The sequence below is a fragment of the Physeter macrocephalus genome, chromosome 17 (assembly GCF_002837175.3).
Source record: "Physeter macrocephalus isolate SW-GA chromosome 17, ASM283717v5, whole genome shotgun sequence".
Classification (NCBI taxonomy): Eukaryota; Metazoa; Chordata; class Mammalia; order Artiodactyla; family Physeteridae; genus Physeter; species Physeter macrocephalus.
In genome coordinates, this window is record NC_041230.1 from 3,350,368 (window position 1) to 3,351,221 (window position 854).

An 854-nucleotide genomic window follows, 5' to 3' on the forward strand; every position below is an offset into this window, starting at 1 on the left:
GCCCTTCCCGAGCCTGAGTTTCCTCCTCTGCATGTTGTCAGGAGCCCCCTCCTCAGAGTGGCTGTGAGCTCAGTGGTGACAGGTTCACTGCAGGATCATCACTGTTAATTTCCGGAGCAGGTGACGCAGGAGCGGGCGGGACGGAAAGAAATTAAAGATGATACCAACAGATGGAGAGATATACCGTGTTCTTGGATTGGAAGAATCAATATTGTGACAATGACTATACTACCCAAAGCAATCTACAGATTCAATGCAATCCCTATCAAATTACCAATGGCATTTTTTACGGAACTAAAAGAAAAAATCTTAAAATTTGTATGGAGACACAAAGGACCCCGAATAGCCAAAGCAGTCTTGAGGGAAAAAAATGGAGCTGGAGGAATCAGACTCCCTGACTATACTACAGACTATACTATAGTCTATACTACAGACTATACTACAAAGCTACAGTGGTCAAGACAGTATGGCACTGGCACAATAACAGAAATATAGATCAATGGAACAGGAAAGAAAGCCCAGAGATAAACCCACACACCTATGGTCAACTAATCTATGACAAAGGAGGCAAGGATATACAATGGAGAAAAGACAGTCTCTTCAATAAGTGGTGCTGGGAAAATTGGACAGCTACATGTAAAAGAATGAAACTAGAACACTCCCTAACACCATACACAAAAATGAACTCAAAATGTATTAGAGACCCAAACGTAAGACCGGACACTATAAAACTCTCAGAGGAAAACATAGGAAGAACACTCTTTGACATAAATCACAGCAAGATCTTTTTTGATCCACCTCCTAGAGTAATGGAAATAAAAACAAAAATAAACAAATGGGATGTAATGAAACTT